Source organism: Haliotis cracherodii, unplaced genomic scaffold (genome assembly GCF_022045235.1).
Source record: "Haliotis cracherodii isolate W230 unplaced genomic scaffold, xgHalCrac1.p SCAF_8, whole genome shotgun sequence".
Lineage (NCBI taxonomy): Eukaryota > Metazoa > Mollusca > Gastropoda > Lepetellida > Haliotidae > Haliotis > Haliotis cracherodii.
The window spans coordinates 46,690,221-46,705,569 of NW_027266341.1; the positions used below are offsets into that span (position 1 = coordinate 46,690,221).

General features: G+C 38.0%; 1 pseudogene; it reads right to left on the reverse strand.

The window, feature by feature from the left end:
* Positions 1–1,329: 1,329 nt before the first annotated feature.
* Positions 1,330–7,017, reverse strand: LOC139450545 (organic cation/carnitine transporter 2-like; annotated as a pseudogene).
* Positions 7,018–15,349: the final 8,332 nt, after the last annotated feature.

Below are 15,349 nucleotides of genomic sequence, written 5' to 3' on the forward strand. Positions count from 1 at the left end.
AGCTCTTTTATGAATAGGTTTGAAACTTTAAAGTTTCTACACTTGGAAATATATCTTTATTAACAACAAGTCTTATACACATTTTTACGACCAACAAAACCAGAACACGGTGACAGAAAGATATAATTTCATAGTGTCCTATTTAGCATGTCAGCAATCAAGAAAACACGATTATCGCATTATTATGGCATTTATGACATTAAGTGGATTCCTTCGGGTTAATTTATTGAATCAATACTTACATACATAGGTATCTCACACCATGAGACCATGGTGAGTAGCATTCTTCTTGAACACATCACTTCGGCGAGTTGTCTTAAATATGCCTGCAAAAACATGAAGTTCAGCCATCTGCCATCATGTTTACAAAACTTCAAATGACCATTGTGTCAAGCTATGAAAAAAAAGAAGACCAAATACATTTTCTATCGGGCATTTTATTAACACGAATCGCTGATACATAGCCTTCAGTATTGTAAAAAATGTAGGTCTGTTCGTGTGTATGCATACACGATTTAAAACATTGAATGTATTTATGTATAACAGTTGTCGGCGTTACGAACAAAATACATCATGTGTACACTGCAATGTCATTTCATATTTAGTAGTTTTTCTATTATATGTAATATTTGTACCATTTAGAAACATTCATTTTGCCTCACATAAACATCACTAAACCACATTGTCATTTGCGATTCTGTGTCTGCGCACCATAACCGTGCTTGTGGATTTTACCTCGTTGTGTGACAAACGTAGTGGAACCTGCAGCACTTTGGGCTTTCCCCTTCATAAAAAGTTGACTCGGCATGAGACAACCAATATGATATTAAAGACGGTGATCATGAATACTCATCAACTCAGTTCAATATTATTACATGTATAATGAGTGGAGATTCTTGAATATGTTATTTCCTTATAATTTGGACTTTGTTTGGTGGTAGATATGTTGGACCACCAGTATCTCGCCAAAAAACCTGTCTAATATGAAACAACAGTGATAGGGACTAATTTCTAGTGACATCGTCTAGATTAACGTGTTTCCGGAGAAACGTATAGTTACAAACGCGTGCTTTTATATGTTAACAGGCGATCCCGGTAAAGACCGCCAATATGTGCAGCTCGTTTCTACAGTAACGATCTAGGAAAATATCTAACCGTGTTTCACTGTAATTCAAAGTTGTCCATCTGTCACATGCACGAAGTTAGAGAGCTTTCTCGTTCAATTCTCTGATTACAATGAAATGGTGATGTGGTCCGCTCCCTCACGGATATAACAGGAGCCCATAGCGCCTGCATTCAGCGAAATACAATATTGAGTACAGAAATTTGTCAAATCTCCAATGAGCTGTTTTTAGCAGTCTTCCCTTCACTGACTTCTTCAACATCTTATCAAGTGTGTAATCTCTTCTCGAAATCTCTACTGTCGTGTCCGCCAGCGGGGTTTTATTTGTCTCGGGCAACAATACTGTTAACAGTGTACAGACTGCCATGGTCGATCCGACAATAACAAAAGGGGGTAATAGATCTTCACCGCCCTGAAAAGTCAATCAAATGTTAACATTTCATGAGAGAAACATGTATCACCTGAAGAAATGTTTTGAGAGTGGGTTATTTAAAGGGTCGCTGGACTGTTTCATATACCACCAGAACAGAATCGTCCTTGGGGTCAAATCGAGAATTGACATCAATAACCATATTATACATACAAAAATAAATACACGTACAGTTGCAATATCGACTTTGAAAATCCTCATTGAGAGACGAAGAGAAACTTGCGATACAGCAAAGCACAGGGGCGTGAGTAGGAAGAATAAAAACATGAATTAAATAAATATTGTGTCATCCGTAGCCTCGAGGCTGTAAATACGATGTACTACTTACAACGGATATCCATATTAATCTATTTCATTTATTACTTCGCAGCCTCCTGTTTCACACATAGGGGCAACGGTTTTTTGGTGTTCATTTCCCTTTGTTTGGGACACGGAAAACATAATGATTCCTAAAGTTACATTGTGCCCATTCTTAGTGCCCGCAGGCATGAAAGCATTCAACTGCCTCGATCATGGTACCCACTCACCATGGCAAATGCATAAGGAGACACGATACTCCCTACACGGGCAGCAGTGTTGGCGGCACCATAACCCAGATTCCTGGAAGATGAAAACACTGATATTCCATTTCTAACTGAGAGCTACATAATGGTTACTAACATGATACTGGCATGTTGCAGTTACTTAGAAGGGACACTGGGACCCAGGAGTCAAACACGCCATATAGACGACGCCTCTTAACCGTCCAATGGTTGTCTTGTTGGCATGGTATGAGCCCAAGAATTGACGGATTATTATCATTGTTCTGTCCGAGCCATACCCGTGTTCATGGGTTACACCTGACCATTAAAACTTTAGGTTACATTAAGCTCTCAATCTGTGAAAAAATAAAATCCCTCTTACTCAAAGGGGGCACGGGTGGCCCAGTCGTCTAATCGCTGTGAAGAGTTGCGTCACTTAGGCACGCCAGAAACCTATGATTGTGGGTTCGAATCCCGGTTCGCCCCGATTATGTTTCTAGGTTTGTCAGCACCATACCCGTGCTCGTGGGTTTCACCGAAGTTTTAAACGTCTGAGACCTGCATCACTTCGGGCTTTCCTCCCACATTAAGCTGAAACGCCGAGATATGACTGGAATACTGTTAAAAGCGGCGTTAAACCCAACTCACTCACTCACTCTCCTCTTACTCAAACGGAAGTCACTCACTTAGGAGATAAACATACTTTGTTTTCAATGTAGAGCTAGGTTACCTGTAGATTTAACCCCGCTAAATTGAATTTGGAACCGAACGCGCAGCTGTATGTTTATCTCCATTCTACCATGACTAAATAAAACGCGTACTCTTTGGTGTTAGCAAATATACTGAGTGAAGCGGCATGGTTTTGAGTTGGTTATCGATCTGAATTACGAAATCACCGAACAAAATATGGCGTTGTAAATACTCAAGCAGTTTGTTTACACCGTTATACTTCACTCGAACATATGACAGGCATTTTTATCATATAAGCACGGCAACTTGGTAAGCTAACATGAGGTGGGAATCCCTAAAGAAAACAAAGCAAGCTTTGCAAGGCTTTCGCTCTACATCACACGTCACCATTGTGACATTATATCGCTCATTGTGACGCAAAATATATGACGTCACACTCGTACATAGAAAAGCGCCAAAATCCCATGCTCTCTGTCGTCTCCAAAACTTAAATACATTCCCTTTGTAGATTTCTGTCGTGTTTTTTTGCACGAAATGTATTGCCACACTTTAAATATTGTAGTAACCGCATCTGTGCATTTTGTAACCTGTAATTGTAAATTTAATTTTTTTAATATGACTACCGACAATGACTGAAAATAGTACTATTCTATGACTATTAGCTTCCGCGGTGATGCGGCCGTCAAACTAGCTGTTTCGTTCAGAGGGGGTTTATTGTGATTTAATAGCCTCTGATTGACCAATCAGAATCGAATAAATTCCAAATTCATGGTAGAATTCTAGGTATACCTAGTACCTGATAACTGTTGGGTATTGCTCACTGGTGGTCGTCTGAAAAGAGTTCCAAGCGGACCCTACTCCAAACCTACAGATCAGAGCCATCGTCGTTGTTGCTGGTCCACGGATGCTGTCACTGGAAACTACATTTCGCATTCATGGCGCCTTACAATTCGGTTTAAAAGATTCATGTAGTTAATATGTTCCCAAATTACAATGATAACCTTCGATCTCAAGAAATAGTAACAACGGAGCTCTAAACATCTATCTTTGTCCACTGTCAGGAAATGGTTATAACATAAACAGTGTTAAGTATTCATATGTATGCGCATTTGTATTAAGGGTAGAAATCCTGTATTTACTCCTGTGGATATTCATTGACAGAAAAAAACGGGCAAAACAAATACATAGTTAAAGACGACAAGAATGTAACTTGCCAATTCTATTGCAAATGATCTAATGTGAGATACACTTCAACTATAGAATGCATACCGACTCTGGATACAATAACCACGCCAAATGCCCCAATGGTAGCCACAGAGAAAAAGATGAATGTTGTCCATCTCCTTCCGATTCTGATAGATAAAGAATTGCATTCTGTGTAAACAGTTGACATTTTAAAGAAAAAGTGGTGTTTTGTGTTCGTACATTTATATTCGGTTTGTCGTTTAACGTCACACTCAGCAACATTCCAGATTTGCCACCGAGCCTGACCATCCTATGCATAATCGTCTCTTACAACATATATACATGTAGGTTGCTGGGAAACTCTTTTCTTAACCGGAATCACCACGGATCTGGTATGTGTATGACAGAATTGTTAACATTTAATACTTTATAAAGAAACAATACAGTTTCACGCATTTTCATAAACACTTTTGGTTTAAGTTTATGAAATGTTTATATATTTACATCATATACAGGTAAAGCTTTGTCGGAGTTCAATAATTTTAAATGTTGAAAACTCCAAAAGTATTAATTTTTACAACAATTTTCCTTCAAATGTTTGACATAAATTCAAACCAGCATTTATTTACGACATGGCATATAGTAAATGTACATACAAACCTGCTACTTAGAAAGAATACCATCGTTGTTCCAGGTAATGCTATGATAGAAACAAGGAACATGTTGAGGTAAAGGTTCCCCGCCAATTTTCCAACGCCGAATGAAATTCCATAATACGAAAAGGACATGCACATCCTGTGGGGAAGAATGAACATGAAAATACATTCGTGCTGTATTATATGCCTAAGGTAAGAATGCGTACTTTTCTAAATGTTAACTTACCAGATCACCTGAATAACCAGTGATTTCCAACAGATATCCCAGTGACGATAAATGTCACGATAGTTGTATTTGTGATCGGAATTTCTCTTTTTCTTCTCCTCTTCTGACAGTTTCTTCAGGAGAATGGCTGTGTTGGCTGGCTTCTCTCTTTTGTTGTAGCGAGCCATCTGATCCACCACCTTCTCTGCCTCCTCCAGCTTACCGTGAACTGCCAGCCACCGCAAACTTTCTGGCGCAACACTGTGCAAGGTTAAATGTATTGACAACCAATTCACAAATAGTTTCGTTTGCAGATGGACGATCAAAACCTATGTCAACTTGTAGCATTTCCAACATATATATTTTGATCAATGATCGCAGCTCCCTGTTTCTACAGTACAATCATATTTATTTTTAACAATTACCGATCATATATTAGAGAGCATATATTTAAACCAACGGATATACTCACAACCAACAAGCCTAGAAAGGGATATGTAGGGCAGCTAGTATGATATGTTGATCAGACCAATCCGGGCGCAGCCAACACGACATGGCAAACAGGGCTGATCCAAATTGCCAGAACGTAATTGCAGATGTGATCTGACGCCAACCCTTTCCTATGAACTCCATGGTGTAGGGAAAACTAACCACTAAGTGTGAACCAACCATAGCTCCAATAAGAAACCTGTAAAATATAATACCTGTTAGTGTAATAAAATACAGATTGTATCATATCATGTTCGTAGCCAAACAACAAAAAGCACAAACCAAATGTGTCTTACAACGTAAACTTGTTTACTCGTTTCGTTTATTTGTGTATTATAATGTAAACTGGTTATATTCTGTTTATAGCCTACCTTAGCACTATAAACATCTGCCATGACACTGAAAACGCAGCCACCAAGTTCAGTCCTCCATGTAACAATAGAGCGATAAATAATGTCTTCTTTCTGCCAATAACGTCAGCAGACTGGCCACTGAAGAGGGCTCCTACCAAAACACCTCCCATTTGTACCGATGTGATTAACAGCCTGATTCCTGCCCTGTCACAGACAAAGTCCCACTGAAACGGAAGTTTGAATAGCATTAAGGAGCAAACTCTTATTTCATAGAATATGGTTCAATAATATTAGTCATACTTACAACATCAATTCACAGAATGTGTATAACTTATAAAATCGTATCCCTAGTCTAATGAACAGGGCGCCTGTCCAGTCTGTGGTTCGATGTCCTGGTCGCGTCATACTCCGTGACAAAAGATGGCTCTTGTTGTTATCCTGCCTGACTTTCGGCATAACGGGGATAAAAGTTTGGGTAGACACGGCATATCGGTGGGCTAGCACTCCAGACAAGTACAATCAGCCACACGCACTCTTGCCTGCACATCGTTATGTAACCACAATGATCTTGAATGTGACGTGTAATCTCATCTCACATCACTGACACTTCTCGACAATCTATGACCTAAATCTATTACCCACGTGGTACTACGTAAACAGGCAACACAAACAACCTCCTATAACACATGCGTACCATGCCCCATGTGAGGAATTTGGTTAGTTGAATGCGGACTTTTCCTGTGCTAATTTTCTTTTTTTTCTTTTACTTATTCGTAAGTTTGTTTAATCATGAATATGGATACCAAAAGTTTACCAATACCTATGATTTCCCCACATGCATGTAATTCAGCGGTCTCTATATGTGGTTCCCATGAGAGTTTTGTAATGAACCTCTATGTTAACCTTTTTGCACACGTATTCATGCACACTTTTTCTCTCAGTGTATACTTTTGTCAATATCTAGTATGTCGATAAGTAGGAAACAAAACCCGTGAAATATTTTTTCTGAGGTAAGTAATATTATATTCGGGCCATAACATTCATACTGTATACTGTTGGAAAAAAACTTAAAAAGTGATGATGTAAGGTTCTCACCTCATTCACAACAGTACTTTTCTCCTTGCTGTACACAAAGGCACACGAGGTGCTATTGTCCCCAACTGAGCACTGTTTCAATCCTGTGTTATTACTGGCGTCGTTGTTAATTACATTAGAACACCACCAAAGCTGTGGCGTCACCCCCGCGAAAGACATCATCAACATTCCCCAAGACGTAATCAGCTTCGGCCCGTTAAACACAAATATTACCAAGGCCTGGAACTTGGACATTCCTCCCACTCCATCTATAATCTCATCAGAATACATGTTCACATGTGCTGCTCAAACTGAAACAAAGAAACATGCATAGAATTATGCATTTATCATCCATTGTCTACCGTCGTGTCCACACTATTGTTATTAGTGATACATTAGACTCACAAACTTAAGCAATAACTGGAGAATCTGTACCACATTCTGTTGATATACAGTTTACTACTGGCAAACTATGCCATGAAATTTAGAAAGAAACTTATATATCTGTACCACATACAGTTTTGGGCGGTCGGGTAGCCGAGCGGTTAAAGCGTTCGCTCGTCACGTCGAAGACCCGGGTTCGATTCCCGACATGGGTACAATGTGTGAAGCCCATTTTTGGTGCCCCCCGTCGTGATATTGCTGGAATATTGCTAAAATCGACGTAAAACCACAGTGTCACTCACTCACTCATATACAGTTTACTACTGAAGAATTAAGCCAGAAAATGAGAAAGCCACACATAGATAAGCGCCCTAAACTGTTCACATATCCAATATGATCGGATAATCCTGTTCATCAGGATTTAGCAGCACGTACACGTCACGTATTGCCACTTCACACCAATGACGCTGTAGTACTATTACGTATATACAGTTACAGTGCGACTGTGTCAGTTGACAACATGACTTAAATCAAACGGAAAGTCTATAGGGAGAGCTCTTTATTATGTCCAAAATTGCACAAAAGTTTACTTCTTTTGTATGTATATGACTCCTTCATTACTACGTATACGTAATAAATCACTGAAAAAGATGCCTTTTGAAACATGTTGTCCAAAACATTATTCCAATGGTAACAATGGTTGTGAAAGTTAACCGTTTTGTGTATTGTTGTGTGATGTTAAACCGATCGAACCTATGCAAATAATGTGGAAGAATTTCAAGGTTGGTAAAGTGCTGAATAGCATAAACTTTAATCAGATGCAGCCACTGTTGCTGATGTATTTCAATCACAACAATACACCTGGGTGTAAAACTCAAAATGGATTGAAAAGTTACCCTGGCAACTGGAATGTGGTCATTGTTTATCGTAATTATATGTGCAAAAAAAATATCAAGTACATTCAAATATTTATATGACATGTTTTCACAAAACCTGGAGTGAGACATGTCTTTTACTTACAGTCGCTTCTAGTCCGGGTTCGTTGAGAAAACTTTCGTGAAATATACCACTTCCTACAACATGTAATATATTTATATGACCAATTTTACGATCTTGTGAAATTATTTGGCAATGTTGACATTCATTGATTTGAAGTGGAACGTTGACTGGACATCACTTTTACAGTGTGAATATATTAACTCGAATATTCGAGTATTAACTCGAATAGTTGACGTGAATGTATCGATTTCGGAAGGTCTTTTATAAGAAGCGGGCGTTATTGTATATCAAATATGTGTCGATATTGCTTCAAATGCATGCCTTCGATGTCTCTTCGATCCGTTGCATTGGTTGAACCAGCGTTTATTCTAAATTTACTGTATGTCATAGAAGGGTAGCTAGGTTCGCTGTCAGAGCATAGCGTGAAACCTTGTATACACACCAGAGAAGTACACGTGTTTTTATACATTTAGGATGCTCTAATGTTTATATTTGGGATATTTCAATGTCAACATTATGGTTTATTTGCGGATTATAAAACACAATAAGCTGTTCAGAAAGTAAACTTTTGTATACAGATCAGACAACTGCTAAATTGGTACCTTTCGCTTTTCAGTTTTTGCTTACATTTTGCCTCTCCATGGCAACAAGACTGGACTTCGTGCAAATATAGATAAGGTTCCTTTCAGGAACATTACTCATTACTTTATATATACGTTAGACATCTACTGCATGCTTAATCATGTTTTTACAACACCCGTGGTGTGCACGGCTCAATCGAGACGCCAGTCGATACATTTATGACATGTTCAAAAAGAAAGAATCGAAATGTCATTGATCACGACGTCGTGATCTTTGCAGAGACAAAGACCCAGGCCACCTGCTTATCAGGACGAATGAAAAACGCCAGTAACATGGACGCTCGCCTCATTTATGTTAGTGTTTATACCAATTATATATATCGATTCTTATGATGTCACTCACTGAATTATCACAACCAGACAATTAATTACTGGGTGCCACTGGAATATTGCTGAATGCGGCGTTAAACAAAGAAAAAAAATCGCTTATGCAAATCACAAAAATATTTCCAAGAGCAATGTTTCTGTGAACAACGTCACAAACCAGTTAACACATTACATCTCACCAACACTTCAAACGATTTAGCGCAATTAATTCTATTTCCTTTCACTGATTGTAATAACAAAGAACCAAAATAAGACATATTAGACTCCTAGTAACAAGAAGCAAGAAATATAAACACATAACGAAGCGATTCATTACCTGTATGTGTTTAACTTGAAGTCCGAATCTTGACTAAACTGGATGTTACATTCTGTTTGTGCAACGAAAAAAACCAATTCTCTTAACGGAATGATATATCAGGGTTATAACAGGACACCTCCTCACTCAACCCCGCCAATTGCAGAAGGCTATATATGGGAAGGAGGTCATGAGAAGGGTGACAAGAGAGTGAGTACACATTGCCGGATCATGTTGCACGGAATCATACCGACAACACACACAGGATAGGTTACATAACTGGGACGGACCCTTCACTGTAAGGTGCTGACTCACCCAAATAATTTAGAGTTGATATTTGAACTATAGAAAACATACAACTCAATCCGGTCTGCCACACCCCCCGCACGATTATAACTGTTACTGATCACGTGACACAGAATGCTCTCCCCGGCTGGAGACATCGCCGCCCGTCTGCGCAAACAAACCGCTCGACTCTCTGTTTTCTGTCAGTAGCCAGCTTGGGATCGTATACTTCAAAATATTTACCACGATATGCTTGTATAGGAAACTGTGGATACTTATGTATACATCATAGATCACTCAACTAGTTTGACAGTAGCCATTTTGTGTTTTAGGGTGTCTCATATTATCAAACATTGTACACGTGTCCCAATAAAGGCACTTTATAACCTGTCCTATTAATGGAAAATATAAAACACAAATGCCAGAGAATAACCAGACCTCGATTATCCGACGAGACGAAACGAAACTGATTCCATTTAGTGTAAAATGCAAAACAGCCGTGACAATCAGATGAATGGACCACTGAAAATCAGTGATGACACCGGGTGTTTGAAAACACTTTCGTTCTGTAGAGACGTGTTATAAATACACGAACATCGTTATGAAGAAGGATATAGGCGATGGGAAACTGTGTTTCAATTCTATCATGTACACTGTGTTGCCACTTGTTTGTTTTATTGACGTTCTTGTACAAACCTTTGACCATTTATGCTGATATATTTCGTCTCTCCATCGTTATTTGCTTTTCGCACAAGGCTTTTCTTTTTTGTTGACATGAAATAAATTTGCTTTCAGAAGCATGTTCGTGCGACATTGGACGTTATAATTATTGCCTTACATGTACTCTCGATCGTACGCTCTGTTATACATGTAATTCTAGATCGGTGTGAAGGGAAATGATAAGTAGGACGCAGATGGAGAAGTACATATAAACGTAGTATAAGTTTAGTTGTACCCATCTACAAGAAACACTTCTTGACCCAGCAAACAATTCTACGTTGTGACAACGTTGACTTTTCGTTGCCACAACGTTGTGATGTTACGTTGTCACAACGTAAACCTGTAGACTCCCAGATTGGTTGCTACTACGTTGTGCGTAAACCTAAATACAACCAAATCAAGACGTTGTCACAACGTCCATTTTTTACATTGCTACAACTTTTAATCAAAACGTCGCGACAACGTGTCTTGCATACATATGGGCGATACTACAACCAATGCAGGACGTTGTTGCAATGTCCTTGTAGATTAACGCCTGTTTTATTCTTCAATACCTCCCAGGCAGCCTGAAGTGTTGGTACCAATCTAGTTAAGACATCAGGTACCAAGCAATACATTCTGCAATCTGAATTCCCTTTAACCCTATCCATGAAACAGCAAGTCAATGAAATGCACTCTCTTTTGGCAGAGTACATCGGCATAGTTTGAAAAACGGCCAAGAAAAAAACCTAAGTGTATTTAGTGACATGTACAATTTGGTTGTATAATTTATTTTCCAAAACAATTTTCAAGGCTATGTGCAAATTGTTCACAAATGTTTCAACACAGTTAAAAGACATTTGATTTTCCCACGTATTTGCAAATTAAAAACCATCAGACAATAAGCCCTGCACAAATTGAAACATTTATATTTTCTTGGCCTTACCCAATACATTCAGCTTTGAGAGCAACACTGAGGCAAGCTGAATTGTCTTTGTATCTGATGTCTTTAGATCCATTTCTTTGATCCATTACAAAATATGATGACAGCAACGGAATGACAACAGAATCCTGGTTGAGGTCACCTTTATTTATTTGTTTAATGACAAGTCAGAACTTGGGCTTAGTAGCTGAGGAGCCTTTTCAGTCCACAAATGAAGAGTCAGAAGAACTTATCACAGGGATGATCATCAAGTGTATCCTTTGGCTCTCCTTATGCCTTTGTAACTGTATAAAACAATGACACAAATGTAATAAAATGACAAGGCAAGGGACATATTTTTGACATAGATATCTAACAAAATAATGGGGCAATAATGGTTGCATTCCCCCAAATGATATTTTGATGTCGGATGTCAGTCATTAAACTGTTAAAAACTTCTGAAAGTGCGAAGAAGACATTGACAGTAATACCATGATGCTCTTTGATCATACATAGGCGGAAAAACGTTTAGCATTGAATTGAACAAGGCAAAATGTGAGCACAGTTCACTAATACCCCAACCTCCACTCCATCCACTCAAAAGGCAATATTTTCTCAGATAATCCACTTATCGAAATCACACTTTGCACTGTACCTCTCCTAATAGTATAGAAGGGTTCCTTAAATTTGAAAAATAATCCATACAGTAGTTCTCAAGTTATAGGTCGCACAAATGTTGAATTAAAAAATATTTTAAGTTCAAAACATGAACAAAAGCTATATTTTCTCATAAAATACGCTGATCGAAATCAAACTTGTTTGTATATATTATTGCACCATACATACCTTTCTGTCAGTGATGTGCTTTAAATAAATATGCTTCCTCAATACTGTTTATTACACCTGAAAGAATTAACAATTAACTAACAGTACTAGTATGATGTAACTGGTGTTAATATTGGCAAATAGTTTTATCAGTCAATAGATCAACTGTAATTATTCAAAAGCAGTAACTTTACCTTTCTGCAGTACATCACAAACTAGTGATTCAAGTGACACTGAATATGTTGGCCAATTTTCTAAAAAACCTTATTTGAAAAATATATAGATAGATCTAAATGATAAATATATATATTGCCAAAAAAAATAAATAGTTCCCATATTTGAAGCATGGATGTTGAATATGAATAATGAGTGATAGAAGTGTTAACTCTTCGGGTTTTTTTATCCAAATTAAAAATGTGAATTTTTTTTTTTAAATACTGACATTATTATTTTCCATGTTAATATGCCAGGATATTTATATAGATTCTATGTTCTAACATTTACAAAGATAGTAACATGGGAAAATTAACAAAATGCAATAGCTTAGACAATACCAGACGAAGTTGAAACAGCTCTGTAAATATTTATTGAAATAAATTATTCACAATCGGACATGCTTTCTAATCTAATCCAATACGTACCCTTAGTTTTAACCATAACTCCCCGCAGTAGTTGATAATTCCTATATATACACAAATAAATAAGAGGCTATGTCATCATCTATCCCTCTTAATAACAAAAAATATAATCCCACGGCCACTGTGTGGTGATCGAAAACTGAACTCGCGATGTTGCCGACAACAGTGAAAAGCACTGAACATCGATCAGTAGGAATCAGCATACGCTTATAATATCATGTACACGGAATCTTTAGAGTTTTGGAAAGGTTCGTTCTGAATTATTCCGTTTGGTTGATATTTTTTACCGTAAAATTGCCACAAGCGAAAACGAAGTTGATCTTTTCAGTTGAGTTTGATTTCCATTTTCAGCCATACATGAGAATAGAAACAATCAGTATTCATTTACAAATACGACAGTCAGATTTGTTTAGGTATTCATGTGGTCACTCGCTGTCCGGTGACCTCCCAACTGTTGGAACTAGCTAAGATGGACACCGCACCTAATGCGATACGATGCACATTACATTGCACTAACTTTTCCTCACGATCACTACAAACTTTATGATACGGCCAGTAATAGTATGCTAGTATATTATGGTTATGCAAGCAATCAGAGTGACATATTATGAAGTTAGTGTACGTGGTGTTTTTAATTTCTGAAAAATAATTACTCGTGTTGATTTTTCTGAATGAACAATGCTTGTTTCTTCTCTGGTACTGTTTAAACATTATAATAAGACATTAATTAAACACTTACCGCTATATATTTGAGGAAAACAGAACACCGATGACTGAGTGAGTGAGTGAGTGAATTTGGTTTTACGCCGCTTTGAGCAATATTCCAGCAATATCACGGTGGGGGACACCAGAAAGGGCTTCACATATTGTACACATGTCGGAATTCGAACCCGGGTCTTCGGCGTGACGAGCGAGCCACTAGGATATCCCACTTCCCCCATCGATGTGGAGTTATCACAGTTGATATGTGTACTTGTGTAAACTACACATATGGAGATACATACTAATTAGTGTGGCCACATAGTCAACACTAGGCTACCCGACCGCCCCTCCGATGACTGAGCTTCTGCTTGTGTCGAGTCGTCTGCTCGAAGTCGGGCGTAAGAACACAGCGCCCTCTATGAGTTGCTGTCAATTAAGAGTCGCGTCCCTTGAAAATAATTTCCGAAATGCTACAACACTCCGGCGCAGTGGTGACTCAACATAACTATGCTGGCTGGCTGTCGGCCGCATAGAACTCTAGGTAGGAGGGTGACATGCTACCTGACGTGGTAACAACGATGGGCCAACGTATGAAATGCTATCTGGGAATTTTAAAGAATGCCACAAGTACAAGATGAAAATGACAACATTAACTGGGCTGTGTTAAGATCAGAAATTGTTTTACAGAATGTTTTGATTGCCCTTTAGGATTTCGGCAAGGCTGCGTAATTTTTATTTTCTATTTTTATAAACGACTTAGCTTTGTATATAGAATCAACATGCTGCGAATTGAGACCGGTCGATATATTAAGGAAATTAGAGAACAGAGACATAATTTTATTGAGGACGAATATCATTTTGTGCTTATATGCAATGCTTGTAATGATTTAAGAGCTAAATACATTCCTCCTAAATATTTTACAACCCCTTCTAAAAATATATTTAATGCTCTTATGTCATCCACTAACTTTAAAGTCATACGAAATCTAGCAGTCTACGTTTACAAAGCTTTTCGACTTCGTTCACTACATACAGTCTAAATATCTATTTGTATATATGCGTATGTGTATGAATGTGTATGGATGTGGATATATATGTAAAATAGTGGTAATTCTTTTTTCTTCCTCTCTCTGTAAATAGTTCTGTGTAATAGGCCTACGGCCTAACACTTTTTGTGAATAAACAATTACCAATTACCAACTGGGCTGCTCATGTTAGAATGCTTCTGTTTTTGTAAATACATGCCTACTACAGGGTCATTGTACGCATCTAGTTAGGAGCAGGTGTGTTGATATTGATTTACAAAACTGGAACGAAAACACAAGCAAATCTGTAATTTTAAGTCACTATGCGTCTAACAAATTATTTGTTGGAAACTGAAGTGTACGGAGCCGTACATTGTGTCTTTGGATAAGGATCTTGTCAGTGTACTGGATAAATTTCGTTGCCTGATACATGGTTCTAAAACAGCATTTTAACAAACATGTTGATCCATAAAGAGGGCTGGTAGAAAAGTTCTCAGTCCGACTAACTTTCGACTGTGAGTCAAAACAAAGTGAAAATGGAAAAGAACGAGTACCGAACACTCATCAGGCTTTTGCCTATAGAGAAAAGAACTTCCCAAGAAATCCATGACCTCATGTCACAAGTGTATGGGGATAAGTGCTCTAGCTATTACATTGTTAAACGTTGATCAGGTATGATTAAGGCTGGGAGAACAAGCCTTGGTGTTGACCCTAGGTCTGGACTTTCCCAAACTTCCGTCAATGAAGATTCAACCAAGAAGAACTGCATTGACATGAAAAAATCCTATGTGAGAGAGGTTTTAATTTATAAAGATGGTAACTATGCGAAGTGAAATGAACTGATTGAATCAACTGATTGGATGTGCATGTTTAATAGCTGC